Here is a 17,663-nt window from a genome sequence, read left to right on the forward strand (position 1 = left end):
TTTCATCACATCATATCAAAGCTCCATCATGGTTTATGAACTGCTGATGTTGACCTTGATTACCTGGTCGTGTTTGTCAGGCTTTTCCATTGTAAAGTTGCCCCCCACACCCCACTATATACCTACTCTTGGGAAGGAAGTCGCCGTATGCAGCCCACACCTAAGGAGTGGGTCCTTATGCCCCCTTCCTTCAGGGTAAAGTATCTACATGGTTCATTTGGAATTCTTCCATGTGGGAAATTTGTCTCCTCTTCATTTATTAAGTCATCCAATGATTTCTGTATATCTTGTTGCTCAAGTTCTAACTTTGGTCAGGGTAATACCTTTTTATTGTTATAGGGCTGATTTGAAGTTAAACAACAATGAATGTGGCTAAATGATAATCAGCATTTCTAACATAGAAGAGAGGAATAAAACTCCCCCCCCCATTTCATTAGACTTCCTTATTATCTGTATTAGCCAAAACGAAACTATATAAAAACAATCCTTCCAGATTGCAATACTGGATTACCCATCCTACTGTTCTTTATATTGCTTCATTATGGATATTTTTCAGTATCCCGGCTTTATTTTTGACCTGGGGAGTGGTGGTACAAGGACTGCTAGTATAGTTTGCTGCCTTGATTTGTTCTAGGGCACCAGTGGTTTTAACTGACATTGCATTTGCATCATCAGAGCCAACAGTAACGTGTTGAAAAAGACAAACGTCTTAATTTTTTTGTGAAAATAGTTGTGGTGACCTTTTGGTCCTTCTGAAAGGGCCTTTGTCCCCGCCCCCGCAGACATCTCTGGAACACACTTTGAGAACAGCGGACCTAGTTTCCAAATCAGAATGCTGGGAGTCATCTTAGTCCCCTACTGGAATCTGATTCCAGCCCCCTGTGCTGTATTGTCTTCCAATTACCATCGCATCTCTAAAGGAAATCAGTCCTGGGTGTTACTGGAAGGACTGATGTTGAAGCTGAAACTCCAGTACTTTGGCCACCTGATGCGAAGAACTGACATTTGAAAAGACCCTGATGCTGGGAAAGATTGAAGGTGGGGAGGAGCAGGGGACGAGGATGAGGTGGTTGGATAGCATCACCGACTCAATGGACATGAGTTTGAGCAAGCTCCAGGAGTTGGTGATGGACAGGGAGGTCTGGCATGCTGCAGTCCATGGAGTTGCAAAGAGTCGGACACGACTGAGCGACTAAACTGACCTGACCATTGCATCATTTCCAAATTCTCTCCCCCCACCCCCTTAGTTCAGGACTCCATTCTTTCCTTAAATACTGCAGTAATCTCCTAACTGGTTTTCCTGACGTGTTGCCTCTTCTATTTTGTGTTCCAGTGTATCTCCCAAGCTCTCTAAAGCACAGATCTAACCACCCAGCCAAGGGCCTATTGTGGATCACTTTTGGTTAAAGGCCAAGGCCCCTGCTTAACAAACACAGCCTCTTGAACCCAGGAAATTCAACGGGGTGCCGTCCTGCTCAACTCTGCCTTTTTCACTTCCCACCTTTGCGCCTGCACCTCTCCCCCCACTTCTACTGTCTTACCCAGCTACCTCCCGGGAATCCGTCCAGACGCAGAGACGCCTTCTCTAGAAGGTGTCCCAGCGGCCGGAGGCTGGGCGCCCCTTCACCCCTCGGCCTCCGGCCTCTCCCACGGCCCTTCCCAGGCTGCAGGAGGCTGGGGGGACGGAGGCTGCCTCTGGGGGCCCCTCACGCTGGGCCTGGGGGCTGGCCGACGGCGGCCTCTGTGCTCCCCGGGGGTGGCTCTCCTGCAGGGGACGGATGCCCCGGGGGAAGCGCTTCGTCACGGGCAGCTCGGAGGGCCGGCCGGGCCGCGGCCGACCGCCGCCCTCTAGAGGCGGAGCTGCTCCCGGGCTCGGGGGGCCCTGCAGCCCCGCGGGGTCAGGGCCCAGGGCGCCCGCTCAGCCGCACTGCCCGCGGCTGTCATCTGGGAGGCCGGCCCGTGAGGAGGACGGCCTCTAGGGGGTGGGAGCGCGAGCTGGCCCTGAAGCCCGTGGGGCCGGCCCCGCTCCCAGTGCAGGGAAAGAACAGGGGTAAACAGCAGCCTTGGAAATCCAGAAGCTCTGCGTGGAGATTGAAACAGACAGGAGAGTGAGGGTTGGATCAGCCCCCTCTGGGCCAGGCGCTGTTAACTGCAGGACGTGAACTGTCCACAAGAGCTTACATTTTTGGGGGGTCGGGGACAGAGAGCTTGAACTGTGGTGCTGGAGAAGACTTTTTTTTTTTTTAATTTTATTTTATGGAGAAGACTTTTGAGAGTCCCTTGCACTGCACGGAGATCCAACCAGTCCATCCTAAAGGAAATCAGTCCTGAGTATTCATCGGAAGGATTGATGCTAAGCTGAAACTCCAGTACTTTGGCCACTTGATGCGAAGAATGGACTCATTTGAAAAGACCCTGATGCTGGGAAAGTTTGAACGCGGGAGAAGGGGACGACAGAGAATGAGATGGTTGGATGGCATCCCCGACTCAAGGGATATGAGTTTGAGCAAGCTCTGGGAGTCGGTGATGGACAGGGAGGCCTGGCATGCTGCAGTCCATGGGGTTGGACATGACTGAGCGACTGAACTGACTGACTGACAGAGAATGGATGTGTAACAAATAACTGTTAATAAGCACTATGGGGACTTCCCTGTAGTGCTATTTAGTGGGAACTAAATACTGGATGTAGCCAAATAAATAAAAATAATTATTTTTAGGTTGAGGTACATGAACCTAGAGCCTATTATACAGAGTGAAGTAAGTCAGAGAAAAACGAATATCGTGTATAAATGCATATATTTGAAATCTAGAAAGATGGTTCAGATGAAGCTATTTGCAGGGCAGCAGCGGGGATGCAGACATAGAAAAAGACTTGTGGACACAGTGGGGGAAGGAGAGAGTGGGACAAATTGAGAGAGTAGCATGGATATACATATATTACCATGTGTAAAACATAGCCAGTGGAAACTTGCTATATGATGCAGGGAGCTCAAACCCCGTGCTCTCTGACAACTTAGAGGGGTGCCATGGGGGAGGGAGACTCAGGAGGGAGGGGACAGATGTATGCCTATGGCTGATTCCTGTTGATGTATGACAGAAATCAGCACATTATTGTGATCAATTGTCCTCCAATTAAAAATAAAATTTTTTAAAATAAAAATTTTAAAAAACATTGTGAAAAGAATAAGCGCTATGGAAAAGGTAAAATATTCTAATATGAGAGAGGGGACTACTTTAGCAGTAGAAGATGGGGAGGGACATGGGATAGACTCAGAGAAGGTGCTATTTTATCTATTTAATATATTCAACAAACACTAGGCCACCTGATTCAAAGAACTGACTCATTAGCAAAGACCCTGATGCTGGGAAAGATTGAAGGAGGGAGGAGACAGGGAGGACAGAGAATGAGATGGTTGGATGGCATCACGACTCCATGGACATGAGTTTGAACAAGCTCTGGGAGTTGGTGATGGACAGGGAGGCCTGGCGTGCTGCAGTTCATGGGGTTGCAATGAGTGAATGAACTGCAGACATAATATATAATAACACAAACAAAAATTCCCGTCCTTTGAACATTAATTCTAGTGGGGGTGCATAGGAAACAAACATGTCGGATAGTAGTAAAAACTCAGAGGAAAAATAAAGGCAGCATGGGGGATGTGGTGGGAAATACTATATTAGATAGATGTTCAGGAACCTTTCTGGTGTGACATGACCGGAGAACCATGAAGTGAGAGAACAAGCCCTGTGGATGAGGAGGGAGAAAACTCCAAGCAGAGGAAGCTTGGCATAGTTAATAGACATTGAGGAGGAGATCAGGATGGCTGGGATAGAGTGAGTGGGAGAAGAGGAAGCAGGAGGATGCATTTTAAAGCGATCAGTGTGACTGCTGTGTGGAGCATAGATTCTAAGGGGGAGAGTGGAAGCAGGGAGACCAGTTGGTAGACTATTAGGTCCAGGTGAAAGATGATGGTGTGGACTGGAACAGGGATGTTGTGGCAGGCTTATGGCCAGGTGGTTGCATTCAGGACATATGCTGAAGGTAGAGCTGAAAGGATGTGCTGATGGATTAGACGTGTGGGACAGGGACAACCCAAAGAGGAGCACCTAGATGAACGTTTGTCACTTACCAGAATGGGGAAGGTGAAGGGAAAAGTGGCTTCAGGGAAGGATGAACTCAAGAGTTGGTTTTAGATTAGCTAAATGTTAAAATGTGGGGAAATTTTAATAGGAAAATTTTAAATGTTCAGCAAAGTTGAAAGGATTTTATAATAAACACCCATATACTCACTGCCTAAATTTCACCAACATTGTGCTATGCTTGATCTTTCCAGGCCTCTTCTATCTATCATTCCATCTTGTTTTTTGATGCATTTCCAAAAAAAAAAAAAAAAAATGGGGGATATCAATTTGGGATAGTTTTAGAATTTAGGATATATTTTCCCTGGTGGCTCAGATGGTAAAGAATCTGCCTGCAATGCAGGAGACCTGGGTTCGATCCCTGAGTAAGAACAGTCCCCTGGAGAAGGAAATGGCAACCCACTCCAGTAGTCTTGACTGGATACTTGCCTGGATACAAACCACAGGAGCCTAGCGGGCTACAGTCCATGGGGTCACAAAGAGTCGGACACAACTGAGTGACTCACACTTACTTACTTACTTCCCTCTAAATACTTCAGCATGCATAGCATTAACAGATGTCAGTATTTGTTTTTTGTTTTAATTGAAATATAGTTGATTTCTAGTATTAGTTTCTGGTGTACAACATAGCGACTCAATATTTTTATAACCTGTTGTTTTTGTTCAGTCACTCAGTCATGTCCAACTCTTTATAATTTATACTCCATTTAAATTTATTATGCAACCTTTGTTAAATCCCCTGTGCTGTATAGTATGGCACAGGGAATATAACATTGTATTTTATTTATTTTATAATGGTAGTTTGTATCTACTAATTCCCTACCCCTATCTTGCCCCTCTTTCCTTCCCCCTCCCCACTGGTATCCACTAGTTCTCTGTATCTGAGAGAATATAACAGACTGTTATATTCTCTTTTAGTAGAGAATATACTCATATTCAGTTTTGTTTTTTAAGATTCCTCCACATTAAGTGATAAGATATAGAACCTGTCTTTCTCTGGCTTATTTCACTAAGCATAATACTCTCTAGGTCCATCTACATTGTTGCAAATGGCAGCATTTCATTCTTTTTTTATGTCTGGTAGCATTATATATATATATATATATCAGAGAAGGCAATGGCACCCCACTCCAGTACTCTTCCCTGGAAAATTCCATGGACAGAGGAGCCTGGTAGGCTGCAGTCCATGGGGTCGCAAAGAGTCGGGCATGACTGAACGACTTCACTTTCACTTTTCACTTTCATGCATTGAAGAAGGAAATGGCAACCCACTCCAGTGTTCTTGCCTGGAGAATCCCAGGGACAGAGGAGCCTAATGGGCTGCTGTCTGTGGGGTCACACAGAGTCGGACACGACTGAAGCGACTTAGCAGCAGCAGCAGCAGCAGCATTATATATAGATATCCATCTTCATCTGTTGATGGGCACTTAGGATGCTTCCATATGTTGGCTATTGTAAATAACGCTGCTATGAACCGGGGGTTCCCAGTACCTTTTTTGAATGTGTTTGTTTTCTTTGGATCTGGACCCAGCAGTGGGATTGCTGGATCGTGTGGTAGTTCTGTTTTCAGTTTACGAAGGAAACTGCATGCCATTCTCTGTAGTGACTGCACCCGTTCGCACCCCTGCTAGCCGTGCTCTAGGTTTCGTTTTTCTCCACATCCTCACCAGCGTTCGTTACTTGCAGACATTTTAATGACAGCCATTCTGACAGGTGTGAATTGCCATCTCACTGTGATTTTTGATTTGCATTTCTCTGACGATTAGCGATTGGAACATCTTTTCAGGGGCCTGTGGCCGTCTGTCTGTCTGCTTTGGAAAAGTCTTTTCAGCCTTCTGCTCATTTTTTTTTTATACTGAGTTGTATGAGCTGTTTATATATTTTGGTTATTAACCCATTATTGGTCATATCATTTGCAAATATTTTCTCCCATTCAGTAGGTTGTCTTTTCATTTTGTTGATTGTTTTCTTTTTCTGTGCAAAACCTTGTAAACTTAATTAGGCCCCTCTTATTTATTTTTGCTTTTGTTTCTTTTGCCTCAGGTGAGAGATCCAAAAAAATATCACTGTGATTTATGTCAAAGAGCATTCTGCCTGTGTTCTCTTCTAGGAGTTGTAGGTATTTAGATCTTATATTTAGGTTTTAATACATTTTTAAAAATTTATTATTTTACATACAGTTGTCCAGTTTTCCCAGTAATACTTATTGAAGAGATTGTCTTTTCTCCATTGTTCAATATTTGTTTAGTTTTTTCTTTGATAAAATTTCAATGAAAAATACAAATATTAAGTATACATTCTTAACAGATACACTTGTGTAACCCAAACTCCTGACACTTCCGCAGTTTCCTTTTCTTGTTAATTCCCATTTTCACCTTCGTAGAGGTAGCCACCATTCTTTTTTCCACCATAGATTGGTCATACTATGAATATATATGAATGTATATGTGTTTGTATATATTATACACAGAAATGGAATCTTGCATATACACTATTTTGTGTCTGGTTTCTTTCTTTTTTGTGGACAAGCATATTCATTTCCTTTGAGTGGTACCTAAGAGGTGAATTGGTGGGTATGTGCTTTAGTTTTATAAAATAACCATCAGACCTTTCTCCAGAGGTCCATGGACAGAAGGCCGCATGGATACCTTGTGCTCTATTGTGGTTAAAATGAAGTACAGCCACATGTGTCAACATAGACAAATTTCAAAAACATAATGTTTGGTGGAGGGGAAGCAAATTTTAGATCAAAACATTCAGTATGATACCTTTATATCAAATTTGAAAGCTTGTGAAAGAAATACTACATATCGTTATGGATACTTACTTATACAGTAATAGCATAAAAGCCAGCAAGCAGTGACCAAGTTCAGGCTACTGGTATCTCACCTGGGTTGTGGGGATGAATGGGATCCAAGGGGTTCACAATTGGCTTCAGCTGTATCAGTAAACTTGTTTTTCTCCTTAAAAACATCTGAAGCAAATATGGTAAAATGTTAAGATTTTATAAAGTTGGGTGCTGGGTACCTGTTTATTACATTAATCTCTGTAGTTTTGGTTCTCTAATTGCTAACTTGTATCTAAGGTGCTAGCCCCCCCCCCCCCCCCCCCCCAGCCCTCCAAGGGGCTGAGCCAGGACCAGGGAGCAGAGATGCTTGGTCCATTCCCTCTGTGTCCCTCCTGCGATACTGCAGTTCAGGGGAAGCGCCCCAGAGCCCCCAGGGAAGATGCCTCTGACCTGCCCCCAGATATGCAGCCTTGCAGAAGACTGCTGGGCCTGCCCTCCCCGCCTCGCTACTAAATTCAGGTCTGTGACCTGGGCCTAGCTCTCCCTCCAATCCCTACTTAAAATTGGGCTCATTTTAAAGTATCCGTTCTGTTGGCTTGTTTTGGGTTTTTCCCTCAGTTACCCTGACCTGATGTTTGTGCAGTTTCCCTTAGCCTGTCTTCTTCCCCATCACTCTGTCTCTAATGATTTTTATTAATTTCCACTTTATCTTCACTTTTATTTCTCTGTATCTTCCACGGTATCCCTCAAAGTGGTGTCTGGTCTCTCTTGTGTTCCTTGTAATTGGTTTTTGTTCTGAAACGTCTGGCATTTATTTTTCTTAGGCTTACTCCCTATGTCCCCTGCCCTCCCGCTCTCTGTCCCCTTCTGGTCCTTGACCTTACCATCCCCTCCTTGAACCATTTCTGCTTTGTCAGCTCCCTGCTTAACTGCCGCTGCCTCATTACATTTGTAAAACTTCATCATGGGACGTTGGAATAAAACTTGCTTCTGCTTCGTGGCCACATTTTTCTGTTGAGTTTTTTTAGCCTGCAGGGAAGTTTCGTTGCTCCTCTTCAGAGTTTTCTTCTGACGGTACTTTTGTAGAGATGTGTTCCTGACAATGCCTTTGATTGAATGTTGACCTCTAACTTTTTATCATTTTGGAATGAGTCAGAGTTTTCTAAAACGACTGTTAGCAAGAGAATCCCATGATGGGAACGAGGGAGCTGTCCGCATTTCTCAGCTCAAGGCTTCCTGCCTCTGTCGTGCGTATACCTGACTTTGTGGCACCTTCGTGCATCAGGGTGTCCTCTCTGTTTAGAGCTGTAACCTGGCTCAGCTGAGCTCCTATCATTCATCCTGGTTCCTCCCCCAGCCCCTGATTCCCAGGCATCCTGCCCCTTCCTGCCTGCCTGCTCTCCTCGCTTTCCTGAGCTGCAACTGTGGCTGCCCCAGTCACTCACAGATTTATTTCTTCCTCCCCAGTGTCCCTGCCCTCTTCCTCCTTAGTCCCGCTCACCCAGCTGTTCCCACCCAGGCCGAGTCGTCTCCTGGGCTGAATTTTCACTGGGCATTGCTGAGACCTGCCCCCTCAGGACCCTTGTGCCATTTCTGCCCTTCCCTGGGGCACCTGCTGAACCTCCCATTATAGTTTCCCGTGTTTGTTGGCGGTGGGGGTGACACCGCACACCATGCGAAGTCTGTGAAACTTCTCCTTTCCTTGTTTTGTTTACTAAAGATGTAAGCTTGTTGGTGTTTCACACCTCTGTTCTTGTTGCTCTGAATGATTTTCAGGAAAACGGGAAAGATTCTGCACAGAACCGTCACCACGTACCCATCAGGCTGACCTAGCGTCCCTGGCCAGGCATTCAAAGCCCTGCAGTCTGGCCTCAGTTTCCCTCCCTGCTCTTGGGTGTGACCCCGGCTCTGGCCAGACTAATCTCCCAGCAGCCCAGGAACTCACCGTGCACACGCCTTGTTCTCTGTTCCAGCCCGTGTTCCCTTTAGGGCCTCTTCATGGTAGCCGTTGTTTTTGGTGACCCAGCATGTATTTCTTCCACCACCCCCTGCCGCCCCCCCAACCCCCCCCCCCCCAGCACCCCGCCGCCCCCCTCCCCGTCTCTACCCGTCCACCAACAGGGATAGACGCATAAACCCAGTGTGTTAATCATAGTTCCCTTTCCCTAGGCAACAGTTTAAGGGAAAGCTGAACGGCCCAAGCAGGGCCAAAGTCCCTCCCTAACTTCCTTCCACTGGAGCTAGCTGGAAGCCTGCCTCTTGCGTCTGGGGTCACTGTGTCAAAGAACGTTCATCTGGAAGAACACACCATCTGCAAAATTACAGGACGTGGTGACACACAGAGCTTCCTTAAGTCCTGGATCCACCGAGGTTCCTGGTGACATAAGCCAGTCCGTCACAGTTTAGCTTAAGTGCAACTGAACAAATCCTGACAAATACGCCTTATTGTGTTCTCCCATTACCCCAGTGTTTTTATCTATCGTAGCACACCTTACACCATATCGTAGTTGTAATTGCCTGTTTATTTGTGTGTGTCTCCTGCTGAAAGTCCTTTGCTCCAAGGTCCACACTGCTCACCTGGGTGCCTGACCAGCATTGGGCCGTGGATAAATTCTCAGTTGAAACTTCATTTCTGCGTTTCCTAATTCTTCCCATTACTCAAGGTCTCCACCTCCAAGGTCTTTGTGCAGTATTCCACATCAAATCCAAGAATCTACGTAAAGTGTCCCAGATGAAGCAGGTTCTCATCAGAGCTGCAGCCTCCGCTTCCCTAGCCAGAAGTGATGTCTCCTTCATGGGAGTTCCTGTATCTCCTTTAATCAAATGGTATCCACTCATACTGTCTTCAAAGAGAGATGCAAATGACCTGTGGCTGATATAAGTTTTCAAATGTGATTGTAGATGCCAGAAGCAAGGACCTAGTACCATGTTGCATGTAAAAGAATCCACAGTTGCTGAATGAACAGCTGAGTATGCAGCACAGTGATCAATACTTCAGAGGTCAGAGGGCAGCTGGTGGTCTGTTACTGGCTGTGGAGTCGTTACGTTAAGTGAGTCACCGGGTAAATTCAGAGGAACCTGAAAGAAGGATGAAGCTGAGTCACACTTCAGCAGAATGGGTGAATGCTGTTTGAAAATCTAATTAAGCCGTAACAACTGACCACAGCTGAAAAATACTTGTGGTTACTTTCTCCACCCAGACATCTCATTGCTTGGTAAAGGCGGTTAACTTGTCCAGGCTCAATAGTTGGAAGGAGAAATGAGACATGAGGGGGACAAGTCAGAGTTTATGATGTCTCCCATCCTGAGTGTAGCCTGAGAAGAGGCCCGCAGCCCTGGGTCCAGAGCCATGTTCACACTTCTCATAGCAGCTTCATACTTCTCTTTGGCTGTGCCTTACATATGTAATAAAATATATATATATATATGTATATATATGTTAGTCGCTCAGTTGTGTTCAACTCTGCAACCCCATGGACTGTAGCCCGCCAGGCTCCTCTGTCCATGGAATTCTCCAGGCAAGAATGCTGGAGTGGGTTGCCATTTCCTTCTCCAGGGGATCGTCCAACCCAGGGATCGAACCTGGATCTCCTGAATTGCAGGCAGATTCTTTACCATCTGAACCACCAGGGAAGTCATATGTACTCATATAATTAGCGGTAGTCTGGTTGATTCAACTCTTTTGGTGGATTGTAAGCTTCAGAAGGCCAGAGACCTGGTCTGCCTTGTGCAGAGCTCAGCCTCCCAACACCTAGAACAGTGCCTGGTCCTTAGTTCTGGGGCAGTAGTAGGAGCTCGGCACATATTTATTGAATTCATATCTACAATACTGGACACAACTTGTTTACCTTTTATGTAGCTTGCTAAAATGTTTACATGTCCGGATTTCCTTGTCTGATGCAGATGTTAAAAGAACATCTTCAGGTCCAAGTCCTGTGATGTCAGTGACCTCCATCGTCTTATTCACTAAAGTATCTCCAGTGCCTAGAACAGAAGACATTCTTTCAATATTTTCAGAATGAATGATCTAAGTATCTGATTAGTGAAGTTTAAACTAAGGGAAGAAATGGGAACGAGCGTCTCAGACTTAGTAAGAACGTTCTGCTGAGTTTGTTTTAACCTTATAAGTACCCTCTCAAATGCTTAAATCTTATAGCAACACTATGAGGTTTATTTTGTCCATTTTATAGATGAGGAAAGTCTCAGAGGAATCACAGCGCTTGTCTAAGATCACATAGCTGGCAGGTTGGGACCTGAACCCTAGACTGCAAATTGTACGACCTTTCAACTTTTTCATGGATACCACTTAGAGATGAGCTGGAATTATCAGAAAACTATTAACATTTTATCTTTGGAATTATAGAATCTTAGAATCGGAAGTGGCCTTCCACATCAGAAATTCCAAACCCCTCTCTCATTTTTCAAAATGGAAAAAGACATTTTGGAGAACTTCTACGACCTGTCCAGAGGCAGGCCTCTGGTTTGAGCCGTGGTTTGGCTGAGGGCGGCCCCTCCACGCTGGCCTCTGGCTGGTCTTCAGATTTCACTCGCAGTTGGAGGCGGTGGGATGAGCTGTGGGAGGCCCATGCTCTGTCTGCTTTCCTGTATCAGAGGCTCCAGACACCCTGCCCTCTTACAGGAGCCTGGGCCTCACTCAAGGAAACTGGGTTTTTTTTTTCTTTCTCTTTTTGTCATTTCTTTTTCTTCTTTCTTATTTACCCTGCAGGTGAGGGGCAAAGGCTGTAAAAGAAGCATCTGGTTTTCAGTGTTCCTTATCCCCTCCCGTGTAAGACCTGGTTTTGATACAGCCTTTGAGAGTTAATAAGAATGACCCCACTTACCTCTCCATTTATTTATTGTTATTATTGAACCATTCACACCTCCAAGTCCAGTTGTGTCTTCCTTTCTTTCTCTGATGCCCTGGGTATAGACCCTACTGTCTGACTGAGGGTGGGCTTTGCCCAGAATCCAACAGACCTTGCCCCTGTCTTGTGGGGATAACTACCAGCCTTGGAGGCAGATTGCATTGTTTGGCCTTGCACATTGCTCTTTTTTATGAGTCTAACCCTGATAACAGAAGAGTGCAGATCCAAATTTTACTGGTAATCAAACAAATGCAATGAAATACCAGTTTTGACTATCAAATAGGCAAAATATTATCTCAGAGACCTTGGTAGTGTATCTGGCAAGAGGGTGAGACAATGAGCACTCATCCATTGCTGCTGTAAATATGAATTGCTATTCCTTTTGGGCATACAGCCACCTATTAAAAAATACAGAGATTAAATTCAGCAATGCCATTTTTGTTCATTTATCCTGTGAAATCAAGGGTCCAGTTTGTAAGGTTCTATGTCCGAGGAAGTTTACTAAGGCTCAGTCTGTGACTGCAAAAAAACTAAAGACAATTTGAGTTTCTGTCAGGAAATGTTGAATAAATTATGGTTTATCTGTAATTCAGAATATAGCATGCAGTTACTTTTTAATGAGTGAGGGTTACATGTATACACTTGGAAAACTGTGTACGATATAAATGTAGACACCGAGTAACAGAGTAACGTTAATGGGGTGATCTCACCTTGGGGATCTGTGTGCAGCTGCCGTCAGTCACTGAGTCGTGTCCGCTCTGGGACCCTGTGCGCTGTAGCACATCAGGCTCCTCTGTCTTCCACTGTTTCTCTGACATTGCTCACACTTTGCTCAAATTCCATTGAGTTAGTGATCCTATCTAACCATCTCATCATCTGCAGCCCCCTTCTTTTGCTTTCAATCTTTCCCAGCATCAGAGTCTTTTCTAGTAAGTTGGCTCTTTGAATCAGGTGGCCAAAGTATTGGAGCTTTAGCTTCAACATCAGTCCTTCCAATGAACATTCATGGTCGATTTCCTTTAGGATTAATTGGTTTGATCTTCTTGCAGAGTAAGGGACTCTCAAGAGTCTGCTCCAGCACCACAATGTGAAAACTTCCGTTCTTCAGCACTCAGCCTCTTTATGTTCCAACTCTCACATCTGTAGATGACTACTGGAAAAACCATAGCTTTGTTTATACAGACTTTTGTCAGCCAAGTCATCATGTCTGCTTTTTAATGTGCTATCTAGGTTTGGTTTGTCATAGCTTTCCTTCCAAGGAGCAAGTACCTTTTAACTTGACAGTTGCAGTCATCATCTGCAGTGATTTTGGAGCCGGAGAAAATAAAGTCTGTCACTGTTTCTACTTTTTCTCCTCCTATTTGCCAAGAAGTGATGGGACCAGATCCTGTGATCTTAGTTTTTTTAATGTTGGGTTTCAAGCCAGCTTTTTCACTCTTCTCTTTCACCTTCATCAAGAGGCTCTTTAGTTCCTCTTCATTTTACTCCATTAGTGTTATCATCTGCATATCTGAGGTTGTTGATATTTCTCCCGGCAATCTTGATTCCAACTTGTGCTTCCTCCAGCCCAGCACTTCACATGATGTACTCTGCATATAAGTTATATAAGCAGGGTGACAGTATACAGCCTTAATTCATTCCTTTCCTGATTTTAAACCAGTCCATTGTTCCACATCTGGTTCCAGCTATTGCTTATTGACCTGTACACAGGTTTCTCAGGAGACAGGTGAGTTGATTTGATATTCCTATCTCTTTAAGAATTTTCCACAGTTTTTGTGATCCACACAGACAAAGGCTTTAGTATAGTCAGTGAAGCAGAAGTAGGCATTTTTCTGGAACCCCCTTGCTTTCTCCATAATCCAATGAATGTTGGCAACTTGATCTCTAGTTCATCTGCCTCTTAGACACCCAGCTTGTACACTTGCAAGTTCTCGGTCCATGTATTGTTGAATCTCAGCTTGAAGGATTTTGAGCATCACCTTGCTAGCATGGGAAATGAGCACAATTGTATGGTAGTTGGTAAAGATTCTGCTGGCACTGCAGGAGACTTGGTTTCTATCTCTGGGTCAGGAAGGTCCCCTGGAAAAGGAAATGGCAACCCAATCCAGTATTCTTGCCTGGAGAATCCCATGCACAGGAGTCTGGCAGGCGACAGTACATGGGGTCACAAAGAGTCGGACATGACTGAACGACTAACACTTTCACCCTTTGGACATTCTTTGGCATTGTCCTTCTTTGGAATTGGAATGAGAGCTGACCTTTTCCAGTTTTGTGGTCACTGCTGAGTTTTCCAAATTTGCTGACATGTTGAGTGTAACACTTTAATAGCACCATCTTTCAAGATTTTAAATAGCTCAGCTGGAATTCTATCACCTCCACTAGCTTTGTTCTTAGTAATGCTTCCTAAAGCCCACTTGACTTCACACTCCAGGATGTCTGGCTCTAGGTGAGTGACTACACCATTGTGATTATTCAAGTTATTAAGACCTTTCTTTTTTAGTTTTTCTGTGTATTCTTGCCACCTCTTTCTAATCTCTTCTGCTTCTGTTAGGTCCTTCTGTCCTTTATCATGCCCATCCTTGCATGAAATGTTCCCTTGATAGCTCCAGTTTTCTTGAAGAGACCTCTTGTCTTTCCCATTCTATTGTTTTCCTCTATTTCTTTTCATTGTTTATTTAAGAAGGCCTTCTTTTCTCTCCTTGCTATTCAGTTGGGTATATCTTTCCCTTTCTCTCTTGCCTTCTGTTTCTCTTCTTTTCTCAGTTATTTGTAAAGCCTCTTCAAACAACCACGTTGACTTCTTGCATTTCTTTTTTCTTTGGGATTGTTTTGGTCACTGCCTCCTGTACAATGTTACAAACTTCCATCCATAGTTCTTCAGGCACTCTGTCTACCAGAATCTAACCCCTTAAATCTATTCATCACCTCCACTATATAATCATAAGGAATTTGATTTACATCATACCTGAGTGACCTAGTGATTTTCCCTACTTTCTTCAATTTAACCCTGACTTGTGCAATAAGGAGCTGATAATCTGAGACACAGTCAGCTCCAGTTCTTGTCTTTACTCGCTATACAGAGCTTCTCCATCTTTAGCTGCAAAAGACATAATCAATCTGATTTCGGTATTGACTATCTGGTGATGTTCATGTGTGGAGTCTGTTGTGTTGTTGGAAAAGGTTTGCTATGACCATTGTGTTCTCTTGACAAAACTCTGTTAGCCTTTCTCCTGGTTTATTTATAAGGCCAAACTTACCTGTTATTCCAGGTATCTCTTGACTTCCTAGTTTTGCATTCTAATCACCTATGATGAAACGGACAGATTAATGATGCATCCCAATAAACCCATGGTAAAAAGTTAAAAATACATTTAAGACACCTAATCTTCTGTACTTCATAGCTTCAGGACAGAAATAAAGGACAGAAATGGTATGGATCTAACAGAAGCAGAAGATATTAAGAAGAGGTGGTGAGAATACACAGAAGAACTATACAAAAAAGATCTTCATGACCCAGATAATCACGATGGTGTGATCACTGACCTAGAGCCAGACGTCCTGGAATGTGAAGTCAAGTGGGCCTTAGGGAGCATCACTATGAACAAAGCTAGCAGAGGTGATGGAATTCCAGTTGAGCTATTTCAAATCCTAAAAGATGATGCTGTGAAAGTGCTGCACTCAGTATGCCAACAAATTTGGAAAAGTCAGCAGTGGCCACAGGGCTGGAAAAGGTCAGTTTTCTTCCAATCCCAAAGAAAGGCAATGCCAAAGAATGCTCAAACTACCACACAATTGCACTCATCTCACATGCTAGTAAAGTAATGCTCAAAATTCTCCAAGCCAGGCTTCAACAGTACGTGAACTGTGAACTTCCAGATGTTCAAGCTGGATTTAGAAAAGACAGAGAGGAACCAGAGGTCAAATTGCCAACGTCTGTTGGATCATTGAAAAAAGCAAGAGAGTTCCAGAAAAACGTCTACTTGTGCTTTATTGACTACGCCAAAGCCTTTGACTGTGTGGATCACAACAAACTGTGGAAAATTCTTCAAGAGATAGGAATACCAGACCACCTGACCTGCCTCCTGAGAAATCTGTAAGCAGGTCAAGAAGCAACAGTTAGAATTGGACATGGAACAACAGACTGTTTGAAAATTGGGAAAGGAGTACATCAAGGCTGTATATTGTCACCCTGCTTATTTAACTTATATGCAGAGTCAGTTCAGTTCAGTCGCTTAGTTGTGTCCAACTCTTTGTGACCCCATGAACCGTAGCACGCCAGTCCTCCCTGTCTATCACTAACTCCCAGAGAGTACATCATGCGAAATGCCAGGCTGGATGAAGCACAAGCTGGAATCAAGATTGCTGGGAGAAATATCAATAACCTTAGATATGCAGATGATACCACTCTTATGGCAAAGCGAAGAAGAACTAAAGAGCCTCTTAATGAAGGTGAAAAAGGAGAGTGAAAAAGTTGGCTTAAAGCATAACATTCAGAAAACTAAGATCATGGCATCTGGTCCCATCACTTCATGGCAAATACATGGGGAAACAAGGACATGGTTACTTGATTTTTTGGGGTTCCAAAATCACTGCAGATGGTGACTGCAGCCATGAAATTAAAAGACGCTTGCTCCTTGAAAGAAAAGCAATGACATACCTAGATAGCATATTAAAAAGCAGAAACATTACTTTTCCAACAAAGTTCCGTCTAGTCAAAGCTATGGCTTTTTCCAGTAGTCATGTATGGATGTGAGAGATGGACTATATAGAAAGCTGAGCACCAAAGAATGGATGCTTTTGAAATGTGTTGGAAAGGACTCTTGATAGTCCCTTGCACTGCAAGGAGATCAAACCAGTCAGTCCTAAAGGAAATTAGTCCTGAATATTCATTGGAAGGACTGATGCTGAAGCTGAAACTCCAATACTTTGGCCACCTCATGCAAAGAACTGACTCACTGGAAAAGACCCTGATGCTGGGAAAGATTGAAGGCAGGAGGAGAAGGGGCCGAAAGAGGATGAGATGGTTGGATGGCAACACCAACTCAATGGACATGACTTTGAGCAAGCTCCGGGAGTTGATGATGGACAGGGAAGCCTGGCGTGCTGCAGTCCATGGGGTCACAGAGTCAGACACGACTGAGCCACTGAACTAAGTCTCAACTTCATAGCTTCGAGTCATCTACCTTAAACATGCTCAGAACACTGCCATTAGCCTACAGTTGGGCAAAGTTGATACAAACCCTATTTTATAATAAAGTGTTGAATGTCTCATGTAATTTACTAAATACTGAATGTGACCATTGGGATAGTTTTCTGGGTACAGGATGATTGTAAGGGCATTGGCTGTTTACCCTCCTGATGGTGTGACTAACTGGTAGCTGTGGTCTGTGGTTTGAGAGTATCGGATGGCATGTTGCGAACCTGAGAAAAGATCAACACTCAGAATTTGAGTACAGACTGTACTGAATGCCTATCACTTTTGAGCTGTACTGTAAAGTCTAAAGTTGTCAGTGGAACCATAGTAAGTCAGGCATCATCAGTATGTGAGTATTCAGAGGGATTGGCAGGATACCAACTCAGCTGATGAAATTTATGCTTCGAGGGCAGACAGAATGTGGAAGGAGACATCAGCATATCTGTGTTGTTTGCCTTGCTATAACAAGTACACAATGAGTTTATGATTTTTTTTAATAAAGTGAAAAAAATTTTGAGAGAATAGGTTAGACAGATGGGTTATAATCTAGTTTCTGTCACTTAATACTTGTGGAAGATTTGGTAAAGTATTTAACCTCAGTCCTCATCTGTAAAGGACTTCCCTGGTGGCTCAGACAATAAAGAATCCACCTGCAATGTGAGAGACCTGGGTTCAA

General features: G+C 44.1%; 2 long non-coding RNA genes across 2 annotated transcripts in view; one reads left to right on the top strand and one right to left on the bottom strand.

The window, feature by feature from the left end:
- Window positions 1-6,317: 6,317 nt before the first annotated feature.
- Window positions 6,318-12,670, bottom strand: LOC123329428. Its single transcript, XR_006544838.2, has 3 exons — window positions 10,777-12,670; window positions 8,874-10,006; window positions 6,318-7,114 (listed from the first exon to the last, which is right to left on the bottom strand). It is a non-coding gene; the product is annotated as an uncharacterized LOC123329428 (long non-coding RNA).
- The window catches only part of LOC123329427, a 35,974-nt gene continuing 27,939 nt past the window's right edge, over window positions 9,629-17,663 (top strand). Inside the window, exon 1 of the long non-coding RNA XR_006544837.2 lies at window positions 9,629-9,754. This is a non-coding gene — a long non-coding RNA (uncharacterized LOC123329427). The remainder of the gene's footprint in view (window positions 9,755-17,663) is intronic.

Source organism: Bubalus bubalis, chromosome 15 (assembly GCF_019923935.1).
Source record: "Bubalus bubalis isolate 160015118507 breed Murrah chromosome 15, NDDB_SH_1, whole genome shotgun sequence".
NCBI classification, from domain to species: Eukaryota; Metazoa; Chordata; class Mammalia; order Artiodactyla; family Bovidae; genus Bubalus; species Bubalus bubalis.